General features: G+C 40.3%; 1 protein-coding gene across 4 annotated transcripts in view; it reads left to right on the top strand.

Moving 5' to 3' along the window:
• ANKIB1 (ankyrin repeat and IBR domain containing 1) overlaps positions 1-14426 on the top strand; it is a 96264-nt gene that overhangs the window by 277 nt on the left and 81561 nt on the right. Inside the window, exon 2 of one of the 4 annotated variants that reach the window (XM_082308302.1) lies at positions 941-989. The exons of 2 other annotated variants lie outside the window; for them this stretch is intronic. The gene's annotated coding sequence lies outside the window, so the exon portion shown is untranslated. Of the gene's footprint in view, positions 1-150; positions 230-940; positions 990-14426 lie in introns of those variants that run through there. One more of the 4 variants, XM_082308301.1, reaches the window with a different exon arrangement.

Here is a 14426-nt window from a genome sequence, read left to right as displayed (position 1 = left end):
GCCGCCTGGGGAGGCTCGGGCGGGGTCCGCGGGGCTGCGGGAGGGCGAGGCGAGTCCGGCCGCGGGCGCAGCCGGAGACTTTGCACATCTGGGCGTCGGCAGCCCGTCGCATCGCGGGTGGGGCGGGCCGGGAGGCCGCTCCGGGGGCGCCTCAGCTCCTCGGCGCCGCCGGCAGGCGAGGGGAGCGGGGCCGTGAGGCGAGAGCAGAGGGCAGCGCCGGCCCGCGGAGGTAAACAAGCCGCAGGTTACCGAGGCTGGCCGTCACCGGGCGCGGCGGCGCTGCCGGTGTGGGGACGGCCCCCGGCAGCGCGGGCCCCGGCGGGCAGGGGGCTGTGGGGAAGCGTAATGGCGGGAGGCGGCGGGCCCCCGGGCTGGGCTGTTTATGGAGGGGAGAGGGGCCGCCTCCGGCCCGGGGTCTCGCCGGCGCCGCGCCCCGCGGTGGCGGAGTGCGGGGGGCCTCGCCCGAAACCGGGCGGGCAGGCGGGGGGCTCGGTGGCGGCAGCGCCGCGGCTTCCTCGGCCGGGACCCTCGGAAAGTTTGGAGCAGCCCGATGGCCTGGCTGCAGCCGGCTGCCGCCGTTGAGCACATGCCCGCCTTGCTCCTAGCCTGGAAATCCGGCCTTGACGGCGAGGGGGGAAGCGTGTGCGCGGCCAGAGCGGGAGCGTGTGCTGCTGGGCGCGCTGGGACAGCGTAACCTTGCTTCCAGGCTGGGTAACGCCGTCCTGAACCGTCTTGAATGAAGTGGACCGCTCACAATCTCGGGTTTTAATTTTTTATTTTTTTCTCAGCGAAAAATTTGAGTCTTGATACTGTAACAGTTTTATGTAAGTAGCAGTTTCACTCTCCCAGGCATGTCTAAACACATACTGGAAATTGGGCAGCTTTTAAAAATGAAGAACCGTGATAATTCATGACTGCTCAGTCTGTCTTTTATTTACAGTTCAGATGGTATGCGCAGGAAATGTGGAGTCACAAACACGCTCTGCAGAGTAAGGCACTAATACTACAGCCTAAATTGTTTGCGTGGACCCCTCCATCGTTACTAACCATCGTCGATTTTGCTTTATTCTTTGAGTGCATTTCTGTGCTCACCGGTTCCAGAAATGGAGTTTTAGTTGTAGACATAACACCAGTAGGTGTACTGTAATTTAAGTACATTGCCTAAAGAGAGAGACCACTTTTGAGAGAATTATTAGCTGTAGAGGTTAGCAATGCAAAGAGACTGTTTCTTCCTTAAGCACATGGGTGTTTTATCCTTACTTTCATCTCTTTGGTTTTCAATATGAAGCGTGGTGGATTAATTTTCTTTAATCTCTCCTGGGTACAGGGGGAAAATACTCTTCTTGCTTGGGAAAAAAAAAAAAAAAGCTTTAGTCATATGGAAAGCAACAGCATTTTTCAACTTCTAACAACATGTGGCTTATTTAGTTGAGGTGTCTACAAAGAAGTGAAGAGGTAGAATTTAGAGCAATTTTTTTTTTCCCTGGACATGCAAAGAGTAAATGACTGTCCTTACACGTAGGAGACCAAATTACAGTAGAAGCTTCTGGAAACTTTAATTCCAAGACTTTCTGTGGTCCTGTGCTCAAGCAATTCTTTCTTTAACAAGTTTTAGTTTAGTCCTTAAACAAAAGAATAAAATATTTTAATAATACAAGGTATTATGCCTGAATAAAAATATTACTAGAAATCTACTAAAAAGCTAAACAATGTTGGTGGTGCCCAGTCTTCATATATATGCATCAGCAGAATATTACGAATTAAAATTAATTTTTAAAAAAGAAAACAAAAAAAGAACAACAGTGGCACTATAATAATAATATTATTATTAATAATAATAATATCAGTAGCCAAAAGACAAAAATTATGCAAATGAGTTTTACGTAGTTCCTCTAATTTTTACTTGTGCTATACATGTCTAGGTAGGACTGGGTATGTACATATGTAAGTACATGATTAAGCTTATTGAAATAATGTGGTTTCCTAGTTTTATTAGGTGTGTAAGTTTACACATATCTGTTTGTTATATGTTCATGTCAGGCATACACACTCCAGAAAATTGAAGGAAACTAAACATGCACATTTAAAAGGGAATGCCTTCTACAGCTGTCAGCTTTTGTTCAGTGGAACAGCTATTAAAAAAAATGGGTTTAGAAAATGTCGTTATGTCTTTGTTCACTATAGAAGACCTTGTTAACACTATGGCTGATTTAATCTGTCCTGAGCAGTTTCTCACCCAGTGGTCTGTGACACCTCTGCTGTGATTGATTAGCACTGCATTGCTTTTTGTTTCAGTAATAGAGCTTTGTTTATTAATTGTTAACTGTTTGGCTAGCACGGTTTGTGGTGATTTTTTGTTTGTTTTTGTTTTATTTTTTTGTTCATTTTTTAGTTTTTTTGTTGTTGTTTTGTGTATGTGTGGTTTTAGGGTGGTTTTTGTTCATTTGGTTTGTTTTGTTCTGTTTTAGTGTTGCTGTTGAGATGTCATGTAGTTACCCTTACCTGACTAGTTAATTAACTTCACCTTGGAATCTGAAAACTTGAAGTTGCTCTCTGCTGTTGTCAGTCTTGAAATTTTGTCGCCTTTGCTAAGGTGACTCACGCCAGTAAGAAAGAAAATTGAGAAGCTGGAGGTTACAAATGTGTGTGCTGAACCAGTTATGTTTCTAATCACATTACTATATTTGCATAATTGATAATGATACATAGCAAAGAGATATCTGTTTTGCCTGAAGAGCAGCACTGTGGGAATTCCAAAATGTTCAAAATGACAAGGAAAGTTGTGTTTTCAACACCATCGTCATCAGACAAGACTGTTACTGCTTTACCTCCTCCCTCCCAAAATACACGCCACATACTTTTCCATGGAGCGTTTTTGAAGTTGCCCATACGTGTAAATTTCAGGAGAAAAGGACATTTCATGCAAGATTACATTACAAGTTCAAGATGGAGAAGTCTACCTAATGTTTAAAAATGACTATTTCTTTTCAGAACCTCTAAACGTCTTCCAGATTTGAAGTGGAACCAGTAAAGATAGTCTTTGTTTGCTATTGTGGAAGGTCAAGCGCAAGGTCCTCCATCTGGTCCAGGGCAATCCCCAGTATCAGTACAGAGTGGGGGATGAATGGATTGAGAGCAGCCCTGCAGAGAAGGACTTCGGGATACTGGTGGGTGACAAATTGGGCATGAGCCAGCAATGTGCACTTGCAGCCCAGAAAGCCAACCGTATCCTGGGATGCATAAAAAGTGTGGCCAGCAGGTAAACAGAGGTGATTCTCCCCTTCTACTCCACTCTCATGAGGCCCCCCGGAGCACCGCGTCCAGCTCTGGGGTCCCCAGTACAGGAAAGACATGGACCTGTTGGAGCGGGTCCAGAGGAGGGCCATGAAAATGATCAGAGGGCTGGAGCACCTCTGCTGTGAAGAAAGGCTGAGAGAATTGGGGTTGTTCACCCTGGAGAACTGAAGGCTCCAGGGAGAGCTTGGTGCGGCTTTTCACCATATAAAGGGGACTTTACAAGAAAGACAGAGAGAGACTTTTTACCAAGGCCTGTAGTGACAGGACACGAGGCAGTGGCTTTAAGCTGAAAGAGGGTAGATTTAGATTGGCTATAAGGAAGGCATTTTTTATGATGAAGGTGGTTAGACACTGGAACAGGTTGCCCAGAGAAGCTGTGAATGCCCCAACATTGGATGTGTTCAAGGTCAGGTAGGACAGGGCTTTGAGCAACCTGATCTCATGAAAGATGCCTGTGCCCATGGTAGGAAGGTTGGACATGATGATCTTTAAAGGTTCCTTTCAACCCAAACCATTCTGTGATTCTGTGATTTATTTCTGAGGAATGTTAAATTGTCTTCTCTAGTATCAGCGAAATAGTATGTTTTGCATTCCAGGCTGTCTTAATTTATGTTTTTATATGTATATGTGTATCTGTTTTATCTGTCTCATCTCAAAAAATACTCAAAGTGGAGTGCTATACAAATAGGTGTAGCAATGGCAGAATATGTTCAGTTTATTAGTCCAAAAATCACTTTGGAGAAAAATAGATACTAGTCACTTGCTTTGTTGTCTTTTTTTAAAGTGTTTTCCGAATTTCCTTTACCCTCCATGCTTTGTTAACAGTACAGTCCTTACTTTCTGCTTCTTATAGTCTTACATATCTTAAATTGTACTATGAAAAGAAAAAGAAATAAAATAGGTGTCTCTGTAAATCAGCCAGGGTTTTCTCTTACTGCTGTGCAGAGGTGGTCTGAGGGAGTCCTTGTTATTTCTCCAGTCCTTTTCCCATGTTCTTGTTTTCAGTAATGGAAAGTAATTTTCAGAAATTGCGAATGTCTCATGTTATATAGCTTAACATCTCATATATTATACAGATTAACATTTCAAATTCACATTTATGTGCATCCTTAACTCTCTTGTTTTCCAAACAAGAGAATCACCATGTTTTTGGATAAGGCAAACGCTTCTTTTGACCTAAAGCTAATTTGTAGTACTGCTAGTATCCTTGAATTCTCTTTAAGGGGTTTTGTTGGAGTTGCTTAAGAGATATTTTCATTTAGTGGTTTTGCTTTGATTTATATTTAAAGCACATAAATTCTGATGACTGTTGAAGGATAATTGCCGTAAAAATATGGTAACAGGTTGTAAATGGATTACTGCAGGAAAAGGGCCTCTCTGCTGAATGCCTGGGATCCTTCCTGGCTGGGGTGGCTTTACGGAGCAGCTGCGTGACAGTGTTGTCTGTAGAGTTCCTTTTGTAACTTTTCTTGTTGAGTTCTGTGCTGACAAGGAAGGTGAGCGGCCAAAATGAATTCTCTAAAAGTAAGTTTTATGTAGGTGTGTAAACTTGCACCTAGGAATCAATGTTTGCACACAGCCTGCATTATAGTAATGTTATTCTTTGACAGTAAGTTAGTGTGGTTTAAATATTACATCATGACAACTGAGGCAGTGTATTATTAGTTGCATATAAAATAGTTCTTATGTGCAGGCTTTTATGTTGGAGAAAACGTTATTAAATCTCTTGGGGATTTTCACTACTTAAGGGAATTTCCCAGTGGCTTGTGCCACATTTTGATATACCTGAAGAACTTCTGTGATGTAGTGTGCCATGCTATATAGTGTTCTGGGAAGTAGAAACTTAGTTATTGGCTGCTACTTCTCTGTATCTCTTTGCTGCATTTAGGTTTTCCTTTTCTCTCTTAACAAAATTAACAACAAAAAGTAGGTACTCAATTTTGACATATGCTTTTATTGTGAAAATAGCACCCCAGAAGCATATGAATAAATAAACCAAAAAGACTTTTGGAAATACTGCAGTCGCCAAGTTCCATGCAGTAAGGACTGTCATGTGGTAGCCAAATGGTGTATATTCATTTTAAAGCAGTATTTTTAAACTGCTGTGAACCACTTAGTCCTTGCTCTATAATAAAGACTGTGGTCAAAAATACAGTCTAGGCATTTCCAAGTCACTGTGGTATTTTGAGTGAATCCTTAAGTTTGCTGGAATGATCTGAACTGTTCCATTTATATTTACAGTTCACAGTCAAGTGCAAAGGCATAACTGTCTCTCACTTTAGCATACTGAAATAAAGCACAGTTTAGGGGAAAAGATCAAGAATGATCGATTTCTGGACCGTCTGCAAGACTGTATACAATACAACTTTGTTTCAGAACCTTGACTTCTAGTAACTGGACAATAGGCTTTGAGAACCAAAAGAACCTAAAGAGAGTTGTATTGCTGTCGAAGAGACCAGTTGGTTGTAGGTTATTCTCTCTATGAAGCAAGAAAGTAAATCACCACTTGTGATTTACATAAATCACCACTTGTGATTTACACCTCCTACATATAACTTTAAGAAATGTTTGTAATTTTGGGCCATTTTTCTGTAATGTGGAGTAAGTTCTTATATTTAAGTGTGGTTTTTTTTTTTTCAGGAGTCATTATCAGAGGTAGGAAGATAATAAATGCTTATTAAAGAAAAGGTCCATTGCTTGTTTTCAAATTCTGGATTAACTTAAGGTACTAAAATACATTTCGTGGAGGCAGATATTTTCTTCTTCATGTAGTATCTTTAGATCTCATGCATTTAAATTCTTCTCCATTTATGCAACTTAACAAAAGTATAACTTATTAAAGAGGTTTGTTTATATCCTTGAACCATGTTGGCTACTACTATTGAAGTTTGTGTTACTTCTCTTGTATACAGTGTCTCTGCCATATCTTGTAGTAGCTGTTCTATCTTAGTGTTGTGTTGGTGTTTCCCCTGTATTTATTTATACGGTGTTCTAGCTTCTGAATATTTGTTCTTACTTTTCTTGCTTTTCTTCTTTCTAGCCTTTCGCTCTTATTTTTCTGATTATTGTTTTGTGTTTCATTGTTGTGTTGTACCTCTTGAAGCAAAAGTTTGTTTCTTCTGTTGACAACATGAATGGCTTGTAGCTTTGATCTGCCCTTGCAGAACATTTTTATGGAGTCAGGATTGTTTTCAGGATCATCTGCCGTGATAACGGTACGCTGTGTTATACTTCCCTGATGCCTCTGTCTCATGAAGTTAATTGGATGGGTGACACCTTTTTAGACACGCTGTGGTGTTGGTGGTTTTTTTGTTTGGTTGGTTGGTTTTTTTACCACCGTCAGTGATTTGGCACTTCTGTGCAAGAAGAAATTCTAAATGGTTCTTGGCAGATGAAAATGTAAAAAAGGACATATAGTCTTGCATAGGCTCTGAAGCAAAGCACTAGCAAGAAGTAAGATAAACTAAGGGAAAATTAAGTCAAGTGGGCAAGTTTTTATGTGAATAAGGCCTGAATTAAGATTTAGCTGTAATTAACATAAAATTAAAGGTTATAGAGAGGAAAACATAATTTTGTTTTGACTGGGTTTGACTTAGACTCTGATAGATTATGTCAGCTGTGAGATAACTTATTTGAAAAGTGGTAAAAGGATGATTGTGGCTGATTGTGGAAATTCTTACGCAGTTTAATTCTGCAGTAATTTTCTTAAACAGTTAAAATACTGACTTTTGAAAAATATGCTATAGGAGCATTGGTGATCTCCCCCCCATCTTTTTTTTTTTTTTTTTATAAAAGATGACTTGAGGAAAGATACAGCTTTGGAGGTTTCAAAGCTATTTCTGGGAAAATACACTTAAAGTTAACATATATAATGCTAATTATGTATATACTAATGGCATATTTCTTGAGTGTTTTATATACCCTGTGTTCAGTTGCCTTTGAATGTAAACGTAAGTTGGAAACTGATTCTCTGCCCCAAGTACTTCACCTGATGATTACTATTCTTGGAATTTAGCATAGAAAAGAATTAGATTTTCTAGTTTATAAATATAATTCTGTTTTAAAAACAGACCCTGCTCATTCTTATAGCAGGTACTTTAAGTGACATCGTGTCCTGTTTGCGTGCAACTGGTTTTGGTCCTGATTGTAAATTACTACAAATTAAATAACTTAGTGGAGAAAATCGTATTTGTTATATTTATTAGTTTGAGCTGTGCTTACAGTCCACTTAAGGTCTCCTCTTCAAGGAGCTTTCACAGATGTTAATTGGGGTAGCAATCCCCCCCTTCCCCTTTTATTTCAAATGGATTTCTAGTAGGAATTTTGAAGGCAAAGTTACAAATCGTATATTTCTGTCAAAGCTGTTATGTAGAAACTCGAAATCTTACTGTATTAAAAAGCGAGAGTGTATTTTTTTAGGATGCACAGATGAAGCACTGATAATAATGATAATTGCAGTATTTCCTGTTATGAACCAGCCTTTGGAGAAATAGCTGAAAAATTATGAGAAAAGATCATGATATATACTTGTCTATGTTTTTGCACTACCATTATATTAAATACTGGTTCTATTAAAATCTATTATAGAATTAAGAATAGGAATTTTAGGGCTGTTGTAATTTACTAATGAACTCTTCTCTTTACTAAGGGTTTGATTGTCACTGTACTGCTGCGGTATGGAGTTGTGTATTTTTCTTTGTATTTTTATTAGATACTGTGTGTGTAAAATATAAAAATAAAAGATAATATATGGAAGACTGGATGCACATCAGGACTAATTTTCAGCAGTGGCAACCTGTAAATGCCGTTGCAACAGAATTTTCCTCTGAAATGTTCTTTTCCTTATAACCTTGCCTGTGTAAATTACTTGCAGACTTGCTACATTTTTAGGATTTCTTTTAAATCCATGTGGCTCTGCTGTGTTCTAGATCTCTAAGCAGCTGGGGAACAAGCAAATGTATTAATCTCCAGTTAATTCTCTATTATGTTGAAAGACTACAGATAGGCATGTAGAAATGTCCTGGCAGAGTAGAGCCCAGAAAATTTCTTGTTTAGTCTATCAAAATGGTGAATTTCATCAGTGTCTTGAAGAAACTGCAAAAGTGTGTAGCTACTAAACTATGAAGACCAAAGTTCCAGCTGTGCTAATAATGCAGGTTATGTGTTTTAACTGTTTAAAGAACTTATTGACTGATGCAGTTTCATTCACGTTTGCAAAATAGTTGAAGTTATCTCTGTACCCATAAGGTGAGGATTTCGGTGTTTTGAAGCTCAGACCTTGAGAGACAGCTATATATTAGACTTCATGATAGCAGAACATGTGATTCTTCAGCAATGATCTGACACATTTATTCTCTAGAAATAGTTCTGCTACAAAATTGTAATACCAAGTAATCTAGGCCTGTGCAGCATTGTGAGTTATATACAATTTTAAGATAAAGCGTTTGTTCTTTGTGAAAGAACTCCAGTTACCTGCGTTGTCTGGAAGCTTGTATATGGAGGTACACAGCCTGCAGTACTGAGACATTACTAACAGCTCAGTAGCTTGTTGCAGTACAAATATACAATGGCTGCTAATTTAGGCCCTTGTCCCTGACTTGTTGAGAGTCACTGACATGGATACTTTATGGATTTAGTTCTCCATATTTAGAAGGATGTGTTGGAGAGAAATCTTTCATTGGAGCTATTGTGATGAGTCACCAAGCGCAAACTGGCCATTAAAAAAATACTGAAGAGGCTTTATTTGGTGGCTTGTGTATTGAAATACAAGTTCTTTCTAATGTCCCATTTACCAACCTGTTAATTAGTTAAAATTAAACTACTTGGAAGTCCTTTATCCTTTTCAGGACATGATAATTAGTGTTCACTAAGATTAAATAGTGCAGTTTTGCATTTATAATCTTCATTAACTACTTGGATGAGGCGATGGAATGCACCGTCAGCAAGCTTGTGGATGACACCAAGTTGTGTGTGATGGAGGGCAGGGCTGCTTTGCTGAGGGACCTCGACAGGCTGGAGAAATGGGGTGACAAGAACCTCGTGGCATTCAACAGAGTCTGACAATTGAAACAGAATAACCCTATGCAGTAGTACAGGCTGGAGACCGATGGCTAGAAGGCGACGTTGCAGCAAATGACATCGCTTTCCTGGTGGACAGCAAGCTGAATGTGAGTCAGCAGTGTGCCTTTACTTAGCAAGAATGAAGTTGGTAGCTGAGAGAGGTGATTATTTCTGTCTGCTTAGCATTTGTGTGACTGCAGCTGAAACAGTGTCTAGTTCTGTGCTCCCCAGTATAGGAGGGATGCTAAATGGTCTAGAGGAAGACTGCCAAGATGATTAGGGGGCAGGAGCCCATAATGCTTTCTCTTTTTAAGGGAAGCTGGAAGAGCTGGGTGTCCTCAGTGTTCAGAGAAGACTTGGGCGGGAGGTGTGTGTGTCTTGTTTTCTATCAACAGGAAGGTACAGAGAAGAGAGAACCAGACTCTTCTTGGAGGAGCCAGGTGACAGAGCTAGAGGCAAAAGAAAATGTTCCAACAAAGGATGTTTCAATTAGACATTAGGAAGAGATTTACACACCGTGAGGATGGTCAAATGCTGGGACAAGCTGTCCCAAGAGGCTGTGAGATCTCCATCCTTGGAGATTACTCAGAACTTAACTGGGAATGGCCTTGAGCAGCCTTTGAAGCTTTGAAGATTGCCCTGGGTAGAGGATTGAAGCAGTTGACCTCCAGAGGTTCCTTCCAACGTAAATAACTGCTTGCTCCATATCAGATGATATGATTGCACAACCAACCATTTTCGCCCTCCTCTGCATGTAACTGGTCCTGGCCCAGCAGAAGCACGTGGCCCAGAGGGCTGTGGAGCCTCATAGAAGAGAACAATAGGATTATCTTATATAAGTTCTACTATATGGCTCAAACCCTGTTTTTTAACCTGACTTCTGCATAGTCAAAGATTTGAGGTGATTAGTTTAGTGATTACTTTAGTGCTTTGAATATCACATGTGTCTGTAATTAAATAGACTAATTCTGAATGAGATATCTTTTTCCAGTTTTTTATTTTTAAATAATATTGGGTTTTTTTTTTCCGTACTATGACTTTAAAATTTTTTCCTGCTGTGCAGAAGTAGCCTGATTCCTTGTGCATCCTTTCAGGCAATGAAATAAATGTATAATTGTAATTGGAATACAGGCTTATTCTGGTTTTATTTGTTTCTTGATGTTGGGGTTTTTTTGTTGTTTTTTTTTTTTTTCCAAATTCATAAATCCAGACTTTCTCATAAGCAAGCTGCCTGAGGTTTATATTTATTTACTTAATAAAGGAATAGAAAGTTAAATTTATTTGTCTGGAATGGGAGTTAGACAGGCAGCATGTTCCAGTATAAAATACTTTGTTGTAATGTTTAACTAAAAAGAGATAATTTGGGGGTTTGGGTCTCTTTGTTACCCTGGATGTTATTACAATGTAAAATAAGCAAACCTGACTAAAACAGTCACATAATTTTACTGCAAACTCAATGTAAAGTGCCTTTTGATTTGGTCTTTATTCCACAGAAATGCCTTTTAAGTTCACTCTCACTGAGCTCAATTCAGAAATCCTGTTGATTTTTTTTTTTCTGCATGTATTCCTGTTATGTGTACAATGAATGAGGAATCAGTATGAAGAACCAGAATTTTAAAATCAATCTTTAAGAAGATGATCGGTTAACTTTTTTTTATCTGTGCCCCCCCCCCCCCCCCCCCCCTTTCTGGTTCAGCTATTCATACGGTTTTCTAAGAAGAGAACGAGTCAAGTTTCTGCTAAATTAGTCACAAGTCTTAAAAGTATACTGAATTAACTTCAGTTTTGTAGGCTGTGGTATCACAGTAGCCATAAGGAGTTATTATGTCCGTCATTACTTGGCAAATGTACAAAGGTTCTCAGTTTTAGCATCTACTCATGAGTGAGAGGGAAGAAATCCGAAACCCCCAAATCATGTGTTTCCTGGGAATAACTTCTGTATGAATTATACAATTTGTAGCAAAACCAGACAGTGTTTTCTGGGTGTCTTTGGCATGTTTTAGCTCCTTCAAAGTAATGATGACATGCAGATCAAAGCAGACTGGGTTAGTGCTAAATGGAGTTGTTCAAAAAAGTTTCTTTTTGAAACTTAAAACCTCAGTATGAACTTAGAACAAAAACATATTTCCAAACCAGTCTACCCACGGCTTACTGTGAAAATAAATCCTTTCACATTCCTAAAGCCGGTCAGTGTACCCTAATCACGCCTTGCTTTAGCTATTGTATACTTTATTTTCCCCAGTACTGCCTGGGTCTGCTTACTCTAATTCTGTTTGATGATTCCTGTTGTCCTTTCTAAACTGCCCACCCAGCTGCTGTATCCAAACAGCTGTAACCGAAGAAATGTTCTCATGCAGTAATTGTATGTTGTGGCCCTGATTCCCTACAATTGAGGATGCTTCTGATAAGGAATCATTTCTCTTTGTATTTATGTGTGTTGCATTCTTAAAAATTGAAGTGATTTTAAAATTTGTCCATGTAGAATTGAAGACCTGAGAGCAGTATTTTGTTTTCAAAATGGATTCAATGGGACATGAGGCTGTAAAATGCAAAGTTTTGGATTTTGTTTTGTTTTTTAATACAGTTCGCTGTTCTAATCGATTAAGGAAATAAGATTTCCATGTTACACTGACACTTGATTACATCCTGAAAATAGGCAAGCTATTGCATAGGTGGATTATGTGCCTTTTAGAGTAGGTGGTTCCAGCATCCCTGATTTCTGGAACATTCCAGCCTCACGCCCTTCTGCTGCAATTTGATATGTTTTCATACAAACTACCATTTGAAAAGGTAGTCTTTTGTATTTATTTCATTTCTTTAGAGAGGTATATTTTTTGATATTGTATCTTGTTAGCCATGGCTGTTCTTTAAGCTGTTAGGTGCTTGCTTCCTACTTTCACTGTAATACAAATATTGTTCCATTTCTCTCACTTCTTGTCTATTGCTCTTTTTGCCCTTCTGAATGTTCTAAAGAGTAGTTTAATGCAATTAGAACATGCTGCTTGCTATTCTAATGAATACCTCGACCCTATTGATAAAGTATTGTTGTTTCTACATATCCACCAGCAATTGAAAATCTGGTCCATGGATTGTTCCCCAGGAAGTTTTAAGTCTGTTACAAAATATGATGCAACGGGATATGCAATGCAGGAGGGAAGGAAAGGATGACTGACTGTTGTTTAACATCACTTTTTCCCAAAGAGCAATTGGATAGGGACTACATGAGACATATATACGCCCCCTCCCCCCCCAAGACTGTGTTTGTTCAAAAAGCTTTGTACCAAGTTAGTGTAGTTTTTTCTCACCAGAGTCCTGCTGAGCCTCCTGCAGCTAAACCAAACACCATACACCAGTACCTTCTTGCCACACTCCTGCTTTTTGACTGCCAGGGTAGCAGAGCTTGGATGTCTTTGCCCTCTAGTAAATGCAAGCTCAGCTGTGTGCTTTCACTGCCTGTTGGACAGTGATTTTAGTTGTCTTTCCACCTAGGTCTTGCTGCCTAGCATCAGGCATTGGAATAGCACCTGCTGCTGCTATTAATGATCATCTGCTTTTTTGCATAATGAGATGAAAACTGGACCCTGACACAAGTACCAGTTCTGCTGACATTTTTGGAAAGGGTTAGGGTGAAGTTGCTGTATCAGTTGTTCATTGGGAGTTGCATCCTGATGTAGTTTGATACTTCTTTGTACACAGCTCGCCATCGGTACTTGCAAGCCTGGGCGCAGTCTACAGCAGCCAGTGCTGCCTCTGGTGCTGCAATGCCTGCTCTGTATCGGCAGTCCGAGAGGGAACTCCACCCAGCTGCGTTCTCCAGTCCGTGTTCCATCCACCATCTCCTTCTGAATGCACTGCCACTGTCAGAGTCGTAGGTTACAAAATAATGCTGGGCTACAGGAGAAATTTCCTGAAAACTGTTATGACTTCAGCTAACACAGTGGTGCTGGTGTACTCCTGCCTGGCCTCCAGCACCCGAACAACTGTGGGCTTTGCACAGTTTGCACATTGCTGGTGTTTCTGCTTCTGTCTGCACTTCAGTTTGAACAAACACTGTTTTGAAAGTATTTCCACTCTTTGCAGTATGCACTGGTACAAATAATCCTGCCTCCCTATCACTGCTTCCACGCTCTGGCTGTTTGGACCATCAACATCCAGGAAGAAAACCCAAAAGAGGGAACTGATCTGAGTTACGGCTGTTCTGCTTCTCTGTGCAGTCACGAAGGCATGTGCCAGCACAAAACAAGGGAAAGTGCGGGAATATGGACAAACAGGAGGGATGGATCAGAAACAGAAAGGGCAGGATCAGCTCTGGTGTCAATTAAAACCACTTTGGAAACTACAGTCTAAGTTTCTCAAACAGCATTAGTGTTATAAAAGATAATGGAGGCAGATTTCCAGCTTGCTAAGTGCATGCATCATAATAATTATAAAAATGACTTTATAATTTCTGAAGCTTTCCGAGAAGTCTGGTACAGGTCACACACTGATCTGGGCAGTGATAACAGGGAACTGGACCTGGGGGAGGAGAACAACCCAAGACAGGAACAAGAAGCGTGGGGGGAGAAAGAAATGTGCTTGTGGTTTTGGTTTGGTTTTTGTTTTTTTTTTTTTAGGGGGAGGGGGGTGTGCGTCTTGTGGTGCCTTTTACTTTACAAGCAGGAAAAACTATTCTTAAATAAATGACTGTACATTACATTGGCACTGGAGCAGGTTTTTCATAAAGCAGTCACCAAGGGATTCCTGAGCATCGCAACTCTGCAAGCTGCTGAAACTAATAGAGCTAGTTCCCCCAGCTTATGTCTCATCTGCCACTGCTTGCTTTTGCTCCCGAAGATGTGTCCAATGAAACTGGCAGTGGGATTCTTCTAACAAACTCTATTTTCTTGGACCTTACCCCGGTACAAGTTCTACCAGTACCGAGCAAATGCTGGATTGATAATTGAACTTTTCCTAGATAGGTCAGGCTGCTTAAGAACAGCTTTACCAGTCATGGTAGGGGAAGGTGAATGGGCTTGTCAGGCTGAAGGAGAGACATGCTGACTTGACCGATGGCGGTAAGCCTGCTCTTT

Source organism: Platalea leucorodia (genome assembly GCF_965183815.1).
Source record: "Platalea leucorodia genome assembly, chromosome: 1".
NCBI lineage: Eukaryota > Metazoa > Chordata > Aves > Pelecaniformes > Threskiornithidae > Platalea > Platalea leucorodia.
The sequence above is the reverse complement of the archived record's forward strand: the minus strand, read 5'-3'. Positions and strand labels throughout refer to the sequence as shown.